The 18,331-nt window shown below is 46.5% G+C and overlaps 6 non-coding genes and 30 pseudogenes across 6 annotated transcripts; 4 read left to right on the top strand and 32 right to left on the bottom strand.

Annotated features, from left to right (window-relative positions):
• Positions 1-24: 24 nt before the first annotated feature.
• Positions 25-142, bottom strand: LOC148263591 (5S ribosomal RNA; annotated as a pseudogene).
• Positions 143-674: 532 nt separating this feature from the next.
• On the bottom strand, positions 675-793 carry LOC148263590 (5S ribosomal RNA; annotated as a pseudogene).
• Positions 794-1,353: 560 nt separating this feature from the next.
• LOC148263589 (5S ribosomal RNA) lies at positions 1,354-1,472 on the bottom strand. The gene has a single exon (XR_015820733.1). It is a non-coding gene; the product is annotated as a 5S ribosomal RNA (ribosomal RNA).
• Positions 1,473-1,673: 201 nt separating this feature from the next.
• On the bottom strand, positions 1,674-1,792 carry LOC148263588 (5S ribosomal RNA). Its single transcript, XR_015820118.1, has one exon. It is a non-coding gene; the product is annotated as a 5S ribosomal RNA (ribosomal RNA).
• Positions 1,793-2,351: 559 nt separating this feature from the next.
• LOC148263587 (5S ribosomal RNA) lies at positions 2,352-2,470 on the bottom strand. The gene has a single exon (XR_015820065.1). It is a non-coding gene; the product is annotated as a 5S ribosomal RNA (ribosomal RNA).
• Positions 2,471-2,675: 205 nt separating this feature from the next.
• Positions 2,676-2,794, bottom strand: LOC148263586 (5S ribosomal RNA; annotated as a pseudogene).
• A 563-nt stretch (positions 2,795-3,357) lies between these two features.
• Positions 3,358-3,476, bottom strand: LOC148263585 (5S ribosomal RNA; annotated as a pseudogene).
• Positions 3,477-4,036: 560 nt separating this feature from the next.
• LOC148263584 (5S ribosomal RNA) lies at positions 4,037-4,155 on the bottom strand. Its single transcript, XR_015820886.1, has one exon. It is a non-coding gene; the product is annotated as a 5S ribosomal RNA (ribosomal RNA).
• Positions 4,156-4,363: 208 nt separating this feature from the next.
• LOC148263583 (5S ribosomal RNA) lies at positions 4,364-4,482 on the bottom strand (annotated as a pseudogene).
• A 560-nt stretch (positions 4,483-5,042) lies between these two features.
• Positions 5,043-5,161, bottom strand: LOC148263582 (5S ribosomal RNA). Its single transcript, XR_015821098.1, has one exon. It is a non-coding gene; the product is annotated as a 5S ribosomal RNA (ribosomal RNA).
• A 564-nt stretch (positions 5,162-5,725) lies between these two features.
• On the bottom strand, positions 5,726-5,844 carry LOC148263581 (5S ribosomal RNA; annotated as a pseudogene).
• A 203-nt stretch (positions 5,845-6,047) lies between these two features.
• Positions 6,048-6,166, bottom strand: LOC148263580 (5S ribosomal RNA; annotated as a pseudogene).
• Positions 6,167-6,372: 206 nt separating this feature from the next.
• LOC148263579 (5S ribosomal RNA) lies at positions 6,373-6,491 on the bottom strand (annotated as a pseudogene).
• Positions 6,492-6,695: 204 nt separating this feature from the next.
• Positions 6,696-6,814, bottom strand: LOC148263578 (5S ribosomal RNA; annotated as a pseudogene).
• A 914-nt stretch (positions 6,815-7,728) lies between these two features.
• Positions 7,729-7,847, bottom strand: LOC148263577 (5S ribosomal RNA; annotated as a pseudogene).
• A 204-nt stretch (positions 7,848-8,051) lies between these two features.
• On the bottom strand, positions 8,052-8,170 carry LOC148263576 (5S ribosomal RNA; annotated as a pseudogene).
• A 203-nt stretch (positions 8,171-8,373) lies between these two features.
• Positions 8,374-8,491, bottom strand: LOC148263575 (5S ribosomal RNA; annotated as a pseudogene).
• A 561-nt stretch (positions 8,492-9,052) lies between these two features.
• On the bottom strand, positions 9,053-9,170 carry LOC148263574 (5S ribosomal RNA; annotated as a pseudogene).
• A 202-nt stretch (positions 9,171-9,372) lies between these two features.
• Positions 9,373-9,491, bottom strand: LOC148263573 (5S ribosomal RNA; annotated as a pseudogene).
• Positions 9,492-10,050: 559 nt separating this feature from the next.
• On the bottom strand, positions 10,051-10,169 carry LOC148263572 (5S ribosomal RNA). The gene has a single exon (XR_015820755.1). It is a non-coding gene; the product is annotated as a 5S ribosomal RNA (ribosomal RNA).
• A 563-nt stretch (positions 10,170-10,732) lies between these two features.
• Positions 10,733-10,851, bottom strand: LOC148263571 (5S ribosomal RNA; annotated as a pseudogene).
• Positions 10,852-11,060: 209 nt separating this feature from the next.
• Positions 11,061-11,179, bottom strand: LOC148263570 (5S ribosomal RNA; annotated as a pseudogene).
• Positions 11,180-11,382: 203 nt separating this feature from the next.
• LOC148263569 (5S ribosomal RNA) lies at positions 11,383-11,500 on the bottom strand (annotated as a pseudogene).
• A 561-nt stretch (positions 11,501-12,061) lies between these two features.
• On the bottom strand, positions 12,062-12,180 carry LOC148263568 (5S ribosomal RNA; annotated as a pseudogene).
• A 203-nt stretch (positions 12,181-12,383) lies between these two features.
• LOC148263567 (5S ribosomal RNA) lies at positions 12,384-12,502 on the bottom strand (annotated as a pseudogene).
• Positions 12,503-13,418: 916 nt separating this feature from the next.
• Positions 13,419-13,537, bottom strand: LOC148263566 (5S ribosomal RNA; annotated as a pseudogene).
• Positions 13,538-13,740: 203 nt separating this feature from the next.
• LOC148263565 (5S ribosomal RNA) lies at positions 13,741-13,858 on the bottom strand (annotated as a pseudogene).
• A 236-nt stretch (positions 13,859-14,094) lies between these two features.
• Positions 14,095-14,213, bottom strand: LOC148263564 (5S ribosomal RNA; annotated as a pseudogene).
• A 206-nt stretch (positions 14,214-14,419) lies between these two features.
• On the bottom strand, positions 14,420-14,538 carry LOC148263563 (5S ribosomal RNA; annotated as a pseudogene).
• A 207-nt stretch (positions 14,539-14,745) lies between these two features.
• On the bottom strand, positions 14,746-14,863 carry LOC148263562 (5S ribosomal RNA; annotated as a pseudogene).
• A 208-nt stretch (positions 14,864-15,071) lies between these two features.
• LOC148263561 (5S ribosomal RNA) lies at positions 15,072-15,190 on the bottom strand (annotated as a pseudogene).
• A 205-nt stretch (positions 15,191-15,395) lies between these two features.
• On the bottom strand, positions 15,396-15,513 carry LOC148263560 (5S ribosomal RNA; annotated as a pseudogene).
• A 203-nt stretch (positions 15,514-15,716) lies between these two features.
• Positions 15,717-15,835, top strand: LOC148263559 (5S ribosomal RNA; annotated as a pseudogene).
• A 1,048-nt stretch (positions 15,836-16,883) lies between these two features.
• On the top strand, positions 16,884-17,002 carry LOC148263558 (5S ribosomal RNA; annotated as a pseudogene).
• A 288-nt stretch (positions 17,003-17,290) lies between these two features.
• Positions 17,291-17,409, top strand: LOC148263557 (5S ribosomal RNA; annotated as a pseudogene).
• Positions 17,410-17,614: 205 nt separating this feature from the next.
• LOC148263556 (5S ribosomal RNA) lies at positions 17,615-17,733 on the top strand (annotated as a pseudogene).
• The last annotated feature ends 598 nt before the right edge of the window (positions 17,734-18,331 follow it).

Genomic DNA, 18,331 nt, shown 5'->3' with positions numbered 1-18,331 from the left:
GAACGACCCGTCTGAAAAAAAAAATTAGTGCGACATGAGGACTTCCGAGGAGGTCACCATCCGAGTACTACTCTCGCCCAAGCACACTTAACTACGGAGTTCTGATGGGATCCGGTGCATTAGTGCTGGTATGATCGCACCCGTTTAATTCCGCGCTGCAAATACATAAACTCCTTCTCCTTTCTTCCCCCTCCCGTCATTTGTTTCCTTGTGCGTGCGCACTGCACCTCTCGTTGTCGTTCAAATATCATGTAAAATGCCACGGCGCCGTAACTCACATTTGCGAATAAATCTGCAGACCATAATTAAAGTCGCGCGTACCGTCGAACGGCACATCTGAAAAAAAGAAAATGGGTGCAACACGAGATCTTCCCAGGAGGTAACCCATCATTGTACTACTTTCGCCAAAGCACACATAACTGCGGAGTTTTGATGGGATCTGGTGCATTTGTGCTGGTGTGACCACACATGTTTAATTTCGTGCTGAAAATACATACACTCCTTCTTCCCTCCCCCCCTCCCTTCATTTGTTTCCTTGTGCGTTCACACTGCACCTCTCCTTCTCGTTCTAATATCGATTAAAATGCCCCTGATTCTTGACTCACATTTGCGTATAAACCAGCGGACTATAGTTCCAGTCGTGCGTAACGTCGAACGACCCATCTGAAAAAAAATTGTTGCGATACGAGGACTTCCTAAGAGGTCACCCATCCGAGTACTACACTCGCCCAAGCACACTTAACTGCAGAGTTCTGATGGGATCCAGTGCATTAGTGCTGGTATGATCGCACCCGTTTAATTCCGCGCTGCAAATACATAAACTCCTTCTCCTTTCTTCTCCCTCCCGTCATTTGTTTCCTTGTGCGTGCGCACTGCACCTCCCGTACTCGTTCTAATATCAAGTAAAATGCCACGGCGCCGTGACTCACATTTGCGAATAAACCTGCGGACCATAAATCAAGTCGCGCGTAACGTCGAAAGAATCATCTGCAAAAAGATGGGTGCAACACGAGGACCTACCAAGAAAATGGGTGAAATATAAAGACTTGGCATGAGGTCACCCATCCGAGTACTTTTCTCGCCCAAGCACCCGTAACTGCGGAGTTCTGATAGAATCTGTTGCATTAGTGCTGGTATGGTCCCTCATGTTTCATTCTGCACTGCAAATACATACACTCTTTCTCCTCCCATCCCCCTTTTCGTCATTTGTTTCCTTGTGCGTGCACTCTGCATCTCTCTTTCTCGTTCTAATATCAAGTAATATGCCCCGACACCGTGACTCACCTTTGCAAATGAACCAGCGGTTTATAATTCCATTCGCGCGTAACGTCGAACAACCCATCCGAAAAAAAATAGGTACAACACGAGGTCTTCCCAAGTGGTCACCCATCCGAGTACCACTCTCGCCCAAGCACACTTAACTGCAGAGTTCTAATGGGATCTGGGGCTTTAGTGCTGGTATGATCGCACCTGTTTAATTTCGCGCTGCAAATACATACACTCCTCCTTTCTTCCCCCTCCCGTCATTTGTTTCCTTGTGCGTTAACACTTCACCTCTCATTCTCGTTCTAATATCGATTAAAATGCCCCTGCTTATTACTCACATTTGCGTATAAACCAGCGGACCCTAGTTCCAAATGCTCGTAACGTCGAACGACCAGTCTGAAAAAAAATTGGTGCGACACGAGGACTTCCCAGGAGGTCACCCATCCGAGTACTAATCTCGCCCAAACACACTTAACTGCGGAGTTCTGATGGGATCTGGTGCAATTGTGCTGGTATGATCGCACCCGTTTAATTTTGCGCTACAATTACATAAACTCATTCCCCTTTCTTCCCCCTCCCGTCATTTGTTTCCTTGTGCGTGCGCACTGCACCTCCCGTTCTCGTTCTAATATCAAGTAAAATGCTACAGCGCCGTGACTCACATTTGCGAATAAACCTGAGGACCATAATTCAAGTCGCGCGTAACGTCGAAAGAATCATCTGCAAAAAAATGGGTGCAACACGAGGACTTCACAAGAAAATGGGTGAAATATAAGGACTTCGCAGGAGGTCACCCATCCGAGTACTTTTCTCGCCCAAGCACCCTTAACTGCGGAGTTCTGATAGAATCCGTTGCATTGGTGCTGGTATGATTGCTCATGTTTCATTCTGCGCTGCAAATACATACACTTTTTCTCCCTCCATCCCCCCTCCTGTCATTTGTTTCCTTGTGCGTGCACTCTGCATCTCTCATTCTCGTTCTAATATCGATTAAAATGCCCCGGCACCGTGAATCACCTTTGCAAATGAACTAGCAGTTTATAATTCCATTCGCACGTAACGTCGAACAACCCATCCGAAAAAAATAGGTGCAACACGAGGTCTTCCCAAGTGGTCACCCATCCGAGTACTACTCTCGCCCAAGCACACTTAAGTGCGGAGTTCTGATGGGATCCGGGGCTTTAGTGCTGGTATGATTGCACCTGTTTAATTTCGCGCTGCAAATACATACACTCCTTCTCCTTTCTTCCCCCTCCGGTCATTTGTTTCCTTGTGCGTTCACACTTCACCTCTCATTGTCGTTCTAATATCGATTAAAATGCCCCTGCTTCTTGACTCACATTTGCGTATAAACTAGCGGACCCTAGTTCCAGTCGCGCGTAACGTCGAACGACCCGTCTGAAAAAAAATTGGTGCGACACGAGGACTTCCCAAGAGGTCACCCATCCGAGCACTACTCTCGCCCAAGCACAATTAACTGCGGAGTTCTGATGGGATCCGGTGCATTACTGCTGGAATGATTTCACCTGTTTAATTTTCCGCTGCAAATACATAAACTCATTCCCCTTTCGTCCCCCTCTCGTCATTTGTTTCCTTGTGTGTGCGCACTACAGCTCCCGTTCTCGTTCTAATATCAAGTAAAATGTTACAGTGTCGTGACTCTCATTTGCGAATAAACCTGAGGACCATAATTCAAGTCGCGCGTAACGTCAAAAGAATCATCTGCAAAAAAATGGGTGCAACACGAGGACTTCCTAAGAAAATGGGTGAAATATAAGGACTTCGCAGGAGGTCACCCATCCTAGTTCTACTCTCGCCCAAGCACCCTTAACTTGCGGAGTTCTGATAGAATCCGTTGCATTGGTGCTGGTATGATTGCTCATGTTTCATTCTGCGCTGCAAATACATACACTTTTTCTCCCTCCATCCCCCCTCCTGTCATTTGTTTCCTTGTGCGTGCACTCTGCATCTCTCATTCTCGTTCTAATATCGATTAAAATGCCCCTGCTTCTTGACTCACATTTGCGTATAAACTAGTGGACCCTAGTTCCAGTCACGCGTAACGTCGAACGACCCGTCTGAAAAAAAAAATTAGTGCGACACTAGGACTTCCCAGGAGGTCACCCATCCGAGTACTACTCTCGCCCGAGCATGCTTAACTGTGGAGTTCTGATGGGATCCGGTGCATTAGTGCTGGTATGATGCCACTTGTTTAATTTTGCGCATCAAATATATACACTCATTCTCTTTTCTTCCTCATCCCATCATTTGTTTCCTTGTGCGTGCGCACTGCACCTCCCGTACTCATTCTAATATCAAGTAAAATGCCACAGCGCCGTGACTCACATTTGCGAATAAATCTGCGGACCATAAATCAAGTCGCGCGTAAGGTCGAAAGAATCATCTGCAAGAAGATGGGTGCAACACGAGGACCTTCCAAGAAAATGGGTGAAATATAAGGACTTCGCAGGAGGTCACCCATCCGAGTACTTTTCTCTCCCAAGCACCCTTCACTGCCGAGTTATGATAGAATCCTTTGCATTAGTGCTGGTATCATCCCTCATGTTTCATTCTGCACTGCAAATACATACACTCTTTCTCCTTCCATCCCCCCTCCCATCATTTGTTTCCTTGTGTGTGCACTATGTATCTCTCTTTCTTGTTCTAATATCAAGTAATATGCCCCGGCACTGTGACTCACCTTTGCAAATGAATCAGCGGTTTATAATTCCATTCGCGCGTAACGTCGAACAACCCATCCGAAAAAAAATAGTTGCAACACGAGGACTTCCCAAGAGGTCACCCATCCGAGTACTACCCTCGCCCAAGCACACTTAACTGCGGAGTTCTGATGGGATCCGGAGCTTTAGTGCTGGTATGATCGCACCTGTTTAATTTCGCGCTGCAAATACATACACTCCTTCTCCTTTCTTCCCCCTCTCGTCATTTGTTTCCTTGTGCGTTCACACTTCACCTCTCATTCTCGTTCTAATATCGATTAAAATGCCCCTGCTTCATGACTCACATTTGGGTATAAACCAGCGGACCCTAGTTCCAGACGCGCGTAACGTCGAACGACCCGTCTGAAAAAAAAAAATAAGTGCGACACGAGGACTTCACAGGAGGTCACCCATCCGAGTACTAATCTCGCCCAAGCACACTTAACTGCGGAGTTCTGATGGGATCAGGTGCATTAGCGCTGGTATGATCGCAACTGTTTAATTTTGCGCTGCAAATACATAAACTCATTCCCCTTTCTTCCCCCTCCCGTCATTTGTTTCCTTGTGCGTGCGCACTGCACCTCCCGTTCTCGTTCTAATATCAAGTGAAATGCTACAGCACCGTGACTCACATTTGCGAACAAACCTGAGGACCATAATACAAGTCGCGCGTAACGTTGAAAGAATCATCTGTAAAAAAATGGGTGCAACACGAGGACTTCACAAGAAAATGGGTAAAATATAAGGACTTCGCAGGAGGTAACCCATGCTAGTACTACTCTCGCCCAAGCACCCTTACCTACGGAGTTCTGATAGAATCCGTTGCATTAGTGCTGGTATGATCGCACCTGTTTCATTCTGCGCTGCAAATACAAACACTTTTTCTCCTTCCCTCCCCCTCCCATCAATTGTTTCCTTGTGCGTTCACACTGCATCTCTCCTTCTCGTTCTAATATCGATTAAAAATGCCCCTGCTTCTTGACTCACATTTGCGTATAAAGCAGCGGACCCTAGTTCCAGTCGCGCGTAACGTTGAACGACCCGTCTGAAAAAAAATTGGTGCGACACGAGGTCTTCCCAGGAGGTCACCCATCCGAGTACTACTCGCGCCCAAGGACACTTAACTGCGGAGTTCTGATGGGATCCGGTGCAATTGTGCTGGTATGATCGCACCCGTTTAATTTTGCGCTACAATTACATAAACTCATTCCCCTTTCTTCCCCCTCCCGTCATTTGTTTCCTTGTGCGTGCGCACTGCACCTCCCGTTCTCTTTCTAATATCAAGTAAAATGCTACAGCGCCGTGACTCACATTTGCGAATAAACCTGAGGACCATAATTCAAGTCGCGCGTAACGTCGAAAGAATCATCTGCAAAAAAATGGGTGCAACACGAGAACTTCACAAGAAAATGGGTGAAATATAAGGACTTCGCAGGAGGTCACCCATCCGAGTACTTTTCTCGCCCAAGCACCCTTAACTGCGGAGTTCTGATAGAATCCGTTGCATTGGTGCTGGTATGATTGCTCATGTTTCATTCTGCGCTGCAAATACATACACTTTTTCTCCCTCCATCCCCCCTCCTGTCATTTGTTTCCTTGTGCGTGCACTCTGCATCTCTCATTCTCGTTCTAATATCGATTAAAATGCCACGGCGCCGTGACTCACATTTGCGAATAAATCTGCGGACCATAATTAAAGTCGCACGTAACGTCGAACGACACATCTGAAAAAAAGAAAATGGGTGCAACACGAGAACATCCCAGGAGGTAACCCATCATTGTACTACTTTCGCCAAAGCACACTTAACTACGGAGTTCTGATGGGATCCGGTGCATTTGTGCTGGTGTGACCGCACCTGTTTAATTTCGTGCTGAAAATACATACACTCCTTCTTCCCTCCCCCCTCCCATCATTTGTTTCCTTGTGCGTTCACAGTTCACCTCTCATTCTCGTTCTAATATCGATTAAAATGCCGCTGCTTCTTGACTCACATTTGCGTATAAACCAGCGGACCCTAGTTCCAGACGCGCGTAACGTCGAACGACCCGTCTGAAAAAAAATTGGTGCGACACGAGGACTTCCCAGGAGGTCACCCATCCGAGCACTAGTCTTGCCCAAGCAAACTTCACTGCGCAGTTCTAATGGGATCCGGTGCATTGGTGCTGGTATGATCGCAACTGTTTAATTTCGCGCTGCAAATACATAAACTCATTCCCCTTTCTTCCCCCGCCCGTCATTTGTTTCCTTGTGCGTGCGCACTGCACCTCCCTTTCTCGTTCCAATATTAAGTGAAATGCCACGGCGCCGTGACTCACATTTGCGAATAAACCGGAGGACCATAATTCAAGTCGCGCGTAACGTCGAACTGCACATCTGAAAAAAAAATGGGTGCAACACGAGAACTTCCCAGGAGGTAACCCATCATTGTACTACTTTCGCCAAAGCACACTTAACTGCGGAGTTCTGATGGGATCCGGTGCTTTTGTGCTGGTGTGACCGCACTTGTTTAATTTCGTGCTGAAAATATATACACTCCTTCTTCCCTCCCCCCCTCCCATCATTTATTTCTTTGTGTGTTCACACTGCACCTCTCCTTCTCGTTCTAATATCGATTAAAATGCCCCTGATTCTTGACACACATTTGCGTATAAACCAGCGGACCCTAGTTCCAGTCGCGCGTAACGTCGAACAACCCATTTGAAAAAAAATTGGTGCGACACGAGGACTGCCCAGGAGGTCACTCATCCGAGTACTACTCTCGCCCAAGCTCACTTAACTGCGGAGTTCTGATTGGATCAGGTGCATTAGTGCTGGTATGATCCCACCCGTTTAATTTTGCGCTGCAAATACATAAACTCCTTCTCCTTTCTTCCCCCTCCCGTCATTTGTTTCCTTGTGCGTGCGCACTGCACCTCCCGTGCTCGTTCTAATGTCAAGTAAAATGCTACGGCGCCGTGACTCACATTTGCGAATAAACCTGTGGACCATAATTCAAGTCGCGCGTCGTCGAAAGAATCATCTGTAAAAAAATTGGTACAACACGAGGACTTCCTAAGAAAATGGGTGAAATATAAGGACTTCGCAGGAAGTCACCCATCCTACTGCTACTCTCGCCCAAGCACCCTTAACTTGCGGAGTTCTGATAGAATCCGTTGCATTGGTGCTGGTATGATTGCTCCTGTTTCATTCTGCGCTGCAAATACATACACTTTTTCTCCCTCCATCCCCCCTCCCGTCATTTGTTTCCTTGTGCGTGCGCACTGCATCTCCCGTTCTCGTTCTAATATCAAGTAAAATGCTACAGCGCCGTGACTCACATTTGCGAATAAACCTGAGGACCATAATTCAAGTCGCGCGTAACATCGAAAGAATCATCTGCAAAAAAATGGGTGCAACACAAGGACTTCACAAGAAAATGGGTGAAATATAAGGACTTCGCAGGAGGTAACCCATGCTAATACTACTCTCGCCCAAGCACCCTTACCTACGGAGTTCTGATAGAATCCGTTGCATTAGTGCTGGTATGATCGCACCTATTTCATTTCGTGCTGAAAATACATACACTCCTTCCCCTTCCCTCCCCCTCCCATCAATTGTTTCCTTGTGCGTTCACACTGTATCTCTCCTTCTCGTTCTAATATCGATTAAAATGCCCTTGCTTCTTGACTCACATTTGCGTATAAACCAGTGGACCCTAGTTCTAGTCGCGCGTAACGTCGAACGACCCGTCTGAAAAAAAAATTAATGCGACACGAGGACTTCCCAGGAGATCACCCATCCGAGTACTACTCTCGCCCAAGCACACATAACTACGGAGTTCTGATGGGATCCGGTGCATTAGTGCTGGTATGATCGCACCTGTTTAATTTTGCGCTGCAAATACATAAACTCCTTCTCCTTTCTTCCCCCTCCCGTCATTTGTTTTCTTGTGCGTGCACTCTGCATCTCTCTTTCTCGTTCTAATATTAAGTAATATGCCCCGGCACCGTGACTCACCTTTGCAAATGAACCAGCGGTTTATAATTCCATTCGCGCGTAACGTCGAACAACCCATCCGAAAAAAATAGGTGCAACACGAGGGCTTCCCAGGTGGTCACCCATCTGAGTACTACTCTCGCCCAAGCACACTTAACTGCAGAGTTCTGATGGGATCCGGGGCTTTAGTGCTGCTATGATCGCACCTCTTTAATTTCGCGCTGCAAATACACACACTCCTCCTTTCTTCCCCCTCCCGTCATTTGTTTCCTTGTGCGTTCACACTGCACCTCTCATTCTCATTCTAATATCGATTAAAATGCCCCTGATTCTTGACTCACATTTGCGTATAAACCAGCGGACCATAGTTCCAGTCGCGCGTAACGTCGAACAACCCATCTGAAAAAAAAATTGTTGCGATACGAGGACTTCCAAAGAGGTCATCCATCCGAGTACTACTCTCGCCCAAGCACGCTTAACTGCAGAGTTCTGATGGGATCCAGTGCATTAGTGCTGGTATGATGCCACTTGTTTAATTTTGTGCTTCAAATACATACACTCCTTCTCTTTTCTTCCTCCTCCCATCATTTGTTTCCTTGTGCGTGCGCACTGCACCTCCCATACTCGTTCTAATATCAAGTAAAATGCCACGCCGCCGTGACTCACATTTGCGAATAAACCTGCGGACCATAAATCAAGTCGCGCGTAACGTCGAAAGAATCATCTGCAAAAAGATGGGTGCAACACGAGGACCTCCCAAGAAAATGGGTGAAATATAAGGACTTCGCAGGATGTCACCCATCTGAGTACTTTTCTCATCCAAGCACCCTTAACTGTGGAGTTCTAATAGAATCCGTTGCATTAGTGCTGGTATGATCCCTCGTTTTTCATTCTGCACTGTAAATACATACGCTCTTTCTCCTCCCATCCCCCCTCCCGTCATTTGTTTCCTTGTGCGTGCACTCTGCATCTCTCTTTCTCGTTCTAATATCAAGTAATATGCTCCGGCTTCATGACTCACCTTTGCAAATGAACCAGCGGTTTATAATTCCATTCGCGCGTAATGTCGAACAACCCATCCAAAAAAAAATAGGTGCAACACGAGGGCTTCCCAGGTTGTCACCCATCCGAGTACTACTCTCGCCAAGCACACTTAACTGCGAAGTTCTGATGGGATCCGGGGCTTTAGTGCTGCTATGATCGCACCTCTTTAATTTCGCGCTGCAAATACATACACTCCTCCTTTCTTCCCCCTCCCGTCATTTGTTTCCTTATGCGTTCACACTTCACCTCTCATTCTCGTTCTAATATCGATTAAAATGCCCCTACTTCTTGACTCACATTTGCGTATAAACCAGCGGACCCTAGTTCCAGACGCGCGTAACGTCGAACGACCAGTCTAAAAAAAATTTGTTGTGACATGAGGACTTCCCAGGAGGTCAACCATCCGAGTACTAATCTCGCCCAAGCACACTTAACTGCGGAGTTCTGATGGGATCTAGGGCTTTAGTGCTGGTATGATCGCACCTGTTTAGTTTCGCGCTGCAAATATATACATTCCTTCTCTTTTCTTCCACCTCCCGTCATTTGTTTCCTTGTGCTTGCGCGCTGCACCTCGCGTTCTCGTTCTAATATCAAGTAAAATGCTACAGCACCGTAACTCACATTTGCGAATAAACCTGAGGACCATAATTCAAGTCGCGCATAACGTCGAATGAATCATCTGCAAAAAAATGGGTGCAACACGAGGACTTCACAAGAAAATGGGTGAAATATAAGGACTTCACAGGAGGTAATCCATGCTATTACTACTCTCGCCCAAGCACCCTTACCTACGGAGTTCTGATAGAATCCGTTGCATTAGTGCTGGTATGATCGCACCTGTTTCATTCTGCGCTGCAAATACATACACTTTTTCTCCTTCCCTCCCCCTCCCATCAATTGTTTCCTTGTGCGTTCACACTGCACCTCTCCTTCTCGTTCTAATATCAATTAAAATGCCCCAGCTTCTTGACTCACATTTGCGTATAAACCAACAGACCCTAGTTCCAGTCGCGCGTAACATCGAACGACCCGTTTGAAAAAAAATTGGTGCGACACGAGGACTTCCTAAGAGGTCACCCATCCGAGTACTACTCTCACCCAAACACACTTAACTGCGGAGTTCTGATGGGATCCGGTGCATTAGTGCTGGTATGATCACACCAGTTTAATTCCGCGCTGCAAGTACATAAACTCATTCTCCTTTCTTCCCCCTCCCGTCATTTGTTTCCTTGTGCGTGCGCACTGCACCTCCCGTGATCGTTCTAATATCAAGTAAAATGCTACGGTGCCGTGACTCACATTTGCGAATAAACTTGAAGGATCATAATTCAAGTCGTGCGTATCGTCGAAAGAATCATCTGCAAAAAAAATGGGTGCAACACGAGAACTTCCTAAGAAAATGGGTGAAATATAAGGACTTCGCAGGAGGTCACCCATCCTAGTGCTACTCTCGCCCAAGCACCCTTAACTTGCGGATTTCTGATAGAATCCGTTACATTCGTGCTGGTATGATTGCTCATGTTTCATTCTGCGCTGCAAATTCATACACTTTTTCTCCCTCCATCTCCCCTCCCGTCATTTGTTTTCTTGTGCGTGCACTCTGCATCTCTCATTCTCGTTCTAATATCGATTAAAATGCTCCTGCTTCTTGACTCACATTTGCGTATAAACAAGTGGACCCTAGTTCTAGTCGCACGTAACGTCGAACGACCCGTCTGAAAAAAAAAAATTGCGGCACGAGGACTTCCCAGGAGGTCACCCATCCGAGAACTACTCAAGCCCAAACACACTTAACTGCGGAGTTCTGAAGGGATCCGGTGCATTAGTGCTGGTATGATCGCACCTGTTTAATTACGCGCTGCAAATACATAAACTCTTTCTCCTTTCTTCCCCCTCCCGTCATTTATTTCCTTGTGCGTGCGCACTGCACCTCTCGTTGTTGTTCAAATATCATGTAAAATGCCACGGGCCTGTGACTCACATTTGCGAATAAATCTGCGGACCATAATTAAAGTCGCGCGTAACGTCGAACGGCACATCAGAAAAAAAGAAAATGGGTGAAACACGAGAACTTCCCAGGAGGTAACCCATCATTGTACTACTTTCGCCAAAGCACACTTAACTGCAGAGTTCTGATGGGATCGGGTGCATTTGTGCTGGTGTGACCGCACCTGTTTAATTTCGTGCTGAAAATACATACACTCCTTCTTCCCTCCCCCCCTCCCATCATTTGTTTCCTTATGCGTTCACACTGCACCTCTCATTCTCGTTCTAATATCGATTAAAATGCCCCTGATTCTTGACTCACATTTGCGTATAAACCAGCGGACCATAGTTCCAGTCGCGCATAACGTCGAACGACCCATCTAAAAAAAATTATTGCGATACGAGGACTTCCCAAGAGGTCATCCATCCGAGTACTACTCTCGCCCAAGCACGCTTAACTGCAGAGTTCTGATGGGATCCAGTGCATTAGTGCTGGTATGATGCCACTTGTTTAATTTTGCGTTTCAAATACATACACTCCTTCTCTTTTCTTCCTCCTCCCGTCATTTGTTTCCTTGTGCGTGCGCACTGCACCTCCCGTACTCGTTCTAATATCAAGTAAAATATCACGGCACCGTGACTCACATTTGCGAATAAACCTGCGGACCATAAATCAAGTCGCGCGTAACGTCGAAAGAATCATCTGCAAAAAGATAGGTGCAACACGAGGACCTCCCAAGAAAATGGGTGAAATATAAGGACTTCGCAGGAGGTCACCCATCCGAGTACTTTTCTCGCCCAAGCACCCTTAACTGCGGAGTTCTGATAGAATCCGTTGCATTAGTGCTGGTATGATCCCTCATGTTTCATTCTGCACTGCAAATACATACACTCTTTCTCCTCCCATCCACCCTCCCGTCATTTGTTTCCTTGTGCGTGCACTCTGCATCTCTCTTTCTCGTTCTAATATCAAGTAATATGCTTCGGCACCGTGACTCACCTTTGCAAATGAACCAGCGGTTTATAATTCCATTCGCGCGTAACGTCGAACAACCCATCCAAAAAAAAATAGGTCCAAGACGAGGGCTTCCCAGGTGGTCACCCATCCAAGTACTACTCTCGCCCAAGCACACTTAACTGCGGAGTTCTGATGGGATCCGGGGCTTTAGTGCTGCTATGGTCGTACCTTTTTAATTTCGCGCTGCAAATACATACACTCCTCCTTTCTTCCCCCTCCCGTCATTTGTTTCCTTGTGCGTTCACACTTCACCTCTCATTCTCATTCTAATATCGATTAAAATGCCCTTGCTTCTTGACTCACATTTGCGTATAAACCAGCGGACCCTAGTTCCAGACGCGCGTAACGTCGAACGACCAGTCTGAAAAAAAATTTGTTGTGACATGAGGACTTCCCAGGAGGTCAACCATCCGAGTACTAATCTCGCCCAAGCACACTTAACTGCGGAGTTCTGATGGGATCCGGGGCATTAGTGCTGGTATGATCGCACCTGTTTAGTTTCGCACTGCAAATACATACACTCCTTCTCGTTTCTTCCCCCTCCCGTCATTTGTTTCCTTGTGCATTCGCGCTGCACCTCCCGTTCTCGTTCTAATATCAAGTAAAATGCTACAGCGCCGTGACTCACATTTGCGAATAAACCTGAGAACCATAATTCAAGTCGCGCGTAACGTCGAAAGAATCATCTACAAAAAAATGGGTGCAACACGAGGACTTCACAAGAAAATGGGTGAAATATAAGGACTTCGCAGGAGGTAACCCATGCTAGTGCTACTCTCGCCCAAGCACCCTTACCTACGGAGTTCTGATAGAATCCGTTGCATTAGTGCTGGTATGATCGCACCTAGTTCATTTCGCGCTGCAAATACATACACTCCTTCTCCTTTCTTCCCCCTCCCGTCATTTGTTTCCTTGAGAGTGCGCACTGCACCTCCCGTGCTCGTTCTAATATCAAGTAAAATGCTACGGTGCCGTGACTCACATTTGCGAATAAACCTGAGGACCATAATTCAAGTCGCGCGTAACGTCGAAAGAATCATCTGCAAAAAAATGGGTGCAACACGAGGACTTCACAAGAAAATGGATGAAATATAAGGACTTCCCAGGAGGAAACCCATGCTAGTACTACTCTCGCCCAAGCACCCTTACCTACGGAGTTCTGATAGAATCCGTTGCATTAGTGCTAGTATGATCGCACCTGTTTCATTTCGCGCTGCAAATACATAAACTCCTTCTCCTTTCTTCCCCCTCCCGTGTTTTTTTTCTTGTGCGTGCGCACTGCACCTCTCGTTCTTGTTCAAATATCAAGTAAAATGCCACGACGCCGTGACTCACATTTGCGAATAAATCTGCGGACCATAATTAAAGTCGCGCGTAACGTCGAACGGCACATCTGAAGAAAAGAAAATGGGTGCGACACGAGAACTTCCCAGGAGGTAACCCATCATTGTACTACTTTCGCCAAAGCACACTTAACTACGGAGTTCTGATGGGATCCGGTGCATTTGTGCTGGTGTGACCGCACCTGTTTAATTTTGTGATGAAAATACATACACTCCTTCTTCCCTCCCCCCTCCCATCATTTGTTTCCTTGTGCGTTCACACTGCACCTCTCCTTCTCGTTCTAATATCGATTAAAATGCCCATGATTCTTGACTCACATTTGCGTATAAACCAGCGGACCATAGTTCTAGTCGCGCGTAACGTCGAACGACCCATCTGAAAAAAAATTGTTGCAATACGAGGACTTCCCAAGAGGTCACCCATCCGAGTACTATTCTCGCCCAAGGACACTTAACTGCAGAGTTCTGATGGGATCCAGTGCAATAGTGCTGGTATGATGCCACTTGTTTAATTTTGCGCTTCAAATATATACACTCATTCTCTTTTCTTCCTCATCCCGTCATTTGTTTCCTTGTGCATGCGCACTGCACCTTCCGTACTCATTCTAATATCAAGTAAAATGTCACGGCGCCGTGACTCACATTTGCGAATAAATCTGCGGACCATAAATCAAGTCGCGTGTAACGTCGAAAGAATCATCTGCAAAAAGATGGGTGCAACACGAGGACCTTCCAAGAAAATGGGTGAAATAGAAGGACTTCGCAGGAGGTCACCCATCCGAGTACTTTTCTCTCCCAAGCACCCTTAACTGCGGAGTTCTGATAGAATCCGTTGTATTAGTGCTGGTATGATCCCTCATGTTTAATTCTGCACTGCAAATACATACACTCTTTCTCCTTCCATCCCCCCTCCCGTCATTTGTTTCCTTGTGCGTGCACTCTGTATCTCTCTTTCTTGTTCTAATATCAAGTAATATGCCCCGGCACCGTGACTCACCTTTGCAAATGAACCAGCGGTTTATAATTCCATTCGCGCGTAACGTCGAACAACCCATCCGAAAAAAAATAGTTGCAACACGAGGGCTTCCCAGGTGGTCACCCATCTGAGTACTACTCTCGCCCAAGCACACTTAACTGCATAGTTCTGATGGGATCCGGAGCTTTAGTGCTGGTATGATCGCACCTGTTTAATTTCGCGCTGCAAATACATACACTCCTTCTCCTTTCTTCCCCCTCCCGTCATTTATTTCCTTGTGCGTTCACACTTCACCTCTTATTCTCGTTCTAATATCGATTAAAATGCCCCTGCTTCATGACTCACATTTACGTATAAACCAGCGGACCCTAGTTCCAGACGCGCGTAACGTCGAACGACCCGTCTGAAAAAAAAATTAGTTCGACACGAGGACTTCACAAGAGGTCACCCATCCGAGTACTAATCTCGCCCAAGCACACTCAACTGCGGAGTTCTGATGGGATCAGGTGCATTAGTGCTGGTATGATCGCAACTGTTTAATTTTGCGCTGCAAATACATAAACTCATTCCCCTTTCTTCCCCTCCCATCATTTGTTTCCTTGTGCGTGCGCACTGCACCTCTCGTTCTCGTTCCAATATCAAGTAAAATGCCACGGGGCCGTGACTCACATTTGCGAATAAATCTGCGGACCATAATTAAAGTCGCGCGTAACTTCGAACGGCACATCTGAAAAAAAGAAAATGGGTGCAACACGAGAACTTCCTACGAGGTAACCCATCATTGTACTACTTTCGCCAAAGCACACTTAAATGCGGAGTTCTGATGGGATCCGGTGCATTTGTGCTGGTGTGACCGCACCTGTTTAATTTCGTGCTGAAAATACATACACTCCTTCTTCCCTCCGCCCCTCCCATCATTTGTTTCCTTATGCGTTCACACTGCACCTCTCCTTCTCGTTCTAATATCGATTAAAATGCCCCTGATTCTTGACTCACATTTGCGTATAAATCAGCGGACCATAGTTCCAGTCGCGCGTAATGTCGAACGACCCATCTGAAAAAAAATTTTTTGCGATACGAGGATTTCCCAAGAGGTCACCCATCCGAGTACTACTCTCGCCCAAGCACACTTAACTGCAGAGTTCTGATGGGATCCAGTGCATCTGTGCTGGTATGATGCCACTCGTTTAATTCCGCGCTGCAAATACATAAACTCCTTCTCCTTTCTTCCCCCTCCCGTCATTTGCAAATGTGAGTCATGGCGCCGTGGCATTTTACGTGATATTTGAACGAGAACGAGAGGTGCAGTGCGCACGCACAAGGAAACAAATGACGGGAAGGGGAAGAAAGGATAAGGAGTTTATGTATTTGCAGCGCGAAATTAAACAGGTGCGATCATACCAGCACTAATGCACCGGATCCCATCAGAACTCCGCAGTTAAGTGTGCTTGGGCGAGAGTAGTACTCGGATTGGAGACCTCCTAGGAAGTCCTCGTGTCGCACTAATTTTTTTTTCAGACGGGTCGTTCGACGTTACACGCGACTGGAACTAGGGTCCACTGGTTTATACGCAAATGTGAGTCAAGAAGCATGGGCATTTTAATCGATATTAGAACGAGAAGGAGAGATGCGGAGTGCACGCACAAGGAAACAAATGACGGGAGGGGGGGTGGAGGGAGAAAAAATGTATGTATTTGAAGCGCAGAATGAAACATGAGCAATCATACCAGCACCAATGCAACGGATTCTTTTAGAACTCCGCAAGTTAAGGATGTTTGGGCGAGAGTAGCACTAGGATGGGTTGTAGCATTTTACTTGATATTAGAATGAGAACGGGAGATGCAGTGCGCACGCACAAGGAAACAAATGACGGGAGGGGGAAGAAAGGGGAATGAGTTTATGTATTTGCAGCGCAAAATTAAACAGGTGCGATCATACCAGCACTAATGCACCGGATCCCATCAGAACTCCGCAGTGAAGTGTGCTTGGGCGAGATTAGTATTCGGATGGGTTGTTCGACGTTACACGCGAATGGAATTATAAACCACTGGTTCATTTGCAAAGGTGAGTCACGGTGCCGGGGCATATTACTTGATATTAGAACGAGAAAGAGAGATGCAGAGTGCACGCACAAGGAAACAAATGACGGGAGGGGGGATGGGAGGAGAAAGAGTGTATGTATTTGCAGTGCAGAATGAAACAGGTGCGATCATACCAGCACTAATGCAACGGATTCTATCAGAACTCCGTAGGTAAGGGTGCTTGGGCGAGAGTAGTACTAGCATGGGTTACCTCCTGCGAAGTCCTTATTTTCACCCATTTTCTTGTGAAGTCCTTATGTTGCACCCATTTTTTTGCAGATGATTCTTTCGACGTTACGCGCGACTTGAATTATGGTCCTCAGGTCTATTCGCAAATGTGAGTCACGGCACCGTAGTATTTTACTTGATATTAGAACGAGCACGGGAGGTACAGTACGCACGCACAAGGAAACAAATGACGGGAAAAGGAAGAGAGGAGAAGGAGTTTATGTATTTGCAGAGCAAAATTAAATGGGTGCGATCATACCAGCACTAATGCACTGCATCCCATCAGAACTCTGCAGTTAAGTGTGCTTGGGCGAGAGTAGTACTCGGATGGGTGACCTCCTGGGAAGTCCTTGTGTTGCACTAATTTTTTTTCAGACGGGTCGTTCGACATTGCGCGCGACTGGAACTATTGTCCGCTGGTTTATATGCAAATGTGAGTCAAGAATCAGGGGTATTTTAATCGATATTAGAATGAGAAGGAGAGGTGCAGTGTGAACGCACAACGAAACAAATGATGGGAGTCACGGCGCTGTAGTATTTTACTTGATATTAGAAGGAGAACGGGAGGTGCAGTGCGCACGCACAAGGATACAAATGACGGGAGGGGGAAGAAAGGGGAATGCGTTTATGTATTTGTAGCGCAAAATTAAACAGGTGCGATCATACCAGCACTAATGCACCGGATCCCATCAGAACTCCGCAGTGAAGTGTGTTTGGGCGAGATTAGTACTCGGATGTGTGACCTCTTAGGAAGTCCTCGTGTCGCACTAATTTTTTTTTAAACGGGTCGTTCGACGTTACGCGCGTCTGGAACTAGGGTCCGCTGGTTTATACGCAAATGTGAGTCAAGAAGCAGGGGCATTTTAATCGATATTAGAACGAGAATGAGAGGTAAAGTGTGAACGCACAAGGAAACAAATGACGGGAGGGGGAAGAAATGAGAAGGAGTGTTTGTATTTGTGGCACGAAATTAAACAGGTGCGATCATACCAGCACTAAAGCTCCGGATCCCATCAGAACGCCGCAGTTAAGTGTGTTTGGGCGAGAGTACTACTCGGAAGGGTCACCACCTGGGAAGCCCTCGTGTTGCACCTATTTTTTTTTCAGATGGGTTGTTCGACATTAAGCGCGAATGGAATTATAAACCGCTTGTTCATTTGCAAAGGTGAGTCACGGTGCCGGGGTATATTACTTGATATTAGAACGAGAAAGAGAGATGCAGAGTGCACGCACAAGGAAACAAATGACGGGAGGGGGGATAGAAGGAGAAAGAGTGTATGTATTTACAGTGTAGAATGACTAATGCAACAGATTCTATCAGAACTCCGCAGTTAAGGGTGCTTGGGCGAAAAAAGTACTCGGATGGGTGACCTCCTGCGAAGTCCTTATATTTCACCCATTTTCTTGGGAGGTCCACGTGTTGCACCCGTCTTTTTCAGATGATTCTTTCGACGTTATGCGCGACTTGATTTATGGTCCGCAGGTTTATTCCCAAATGTGAGTCACGGCGCCGTGGCATTTTACTTGATATTAGAACGAGTACGGGAGGTGCAGTGCGCACGCACAAGGAAATAAATGACGGGATGAGGAAGAAAAGAAAAGGAGTGTAGGCATTTGAAGCGCAAAATTAAACAAGTGGCATCATACCAGCACAAATGCACTGGATCCCATCAGAACTCTGCAGTTTAGTGTG

Source organism: Carica papaya, chromosome 5, assembly GCF_054855325.1.
Source record: "Carica papaya isolate Zhongbai chromosome 5, ASM5485532v1, whole genome shotgun sequence".
NCBI lineage: Eukaryota > Viridiplantae > Streptophyta > Magnoliopsida > Brassicales > Caricaceae > Carica > Carica papaya.
This window is presented reverse-complemented; position numbering and strand designations above follow the sequence as displayed.